Source organism: Aptenodytes forsteri, unplaced genomic scaffold (assembly GCF_000699145.1).
Source record: "Aptenodytes forsteri isolate BGI_AS27 unplaced genomic scaffold, ASM69914v1 Scaffold54, whole genome shotgun sequence".
Taxonomy (NCBI): domain Eukaryota; kingdom Metazoa; phylum Chordata; class Aves; order Sphenisciformes; family Spheniscidae; genus Aptenodytes; species Aptenodytes forsteri.
In genome coordinates, this window is record NW_008796044.1 from 20,131,050 (window position 1) to 20,131,626 (window position 577).

The window sequence follows — 577 nt, forward strand, 5'->3', positions numbered from 1 at the left end:
CGGTACTGCAGCTCAAGCGCTGCGCATGCGCATTTTAACTCTCGCCGCTCTCGCTGCCGCCGCCCGGCGATCAAACGTCTGTACTGCAGGAGGGAGTCCGCGCATGCGCAGTGGGGTGTTACAACGCGCTCTCTGCCGCCTCCCGGCGATCAAAAGCCGGTACTGCAGCTCAAGCGCCGCGCATGCGCATTTGAGCGTTACGCCGCGCTCGCTGCTGTTGCCCGGCGATCAAAAGCTGGTACTGCAGTCCGGTCGCAGCGCATGGGTGGAGGGGTGTTACACCGCGCTCTCTGCTGTCGCCCGGTGATCGAAAGCCGGTACTGCAGCTCAGGCGCCGCGGATGTGCATTTGAGCGTTCCGCCCGCTCTCTGCTGCCGCCCGGCGATCAAAAGCCGGTACTGCAGCTCAAGCGCCGCGCATGTGCATTTGAGCGTTACGCCCGCTCTCTGCTGCCGCCCGTTGACCAAAATGCAGTACTGCAGCTCAAGAGGCGCGCATGCGCATTTGGGCGTTACGCCGCGCTCGCTGCTGCCTCCAGGCGATCAAATGTCGGTACTGCAGGACGGACACCGCTCAT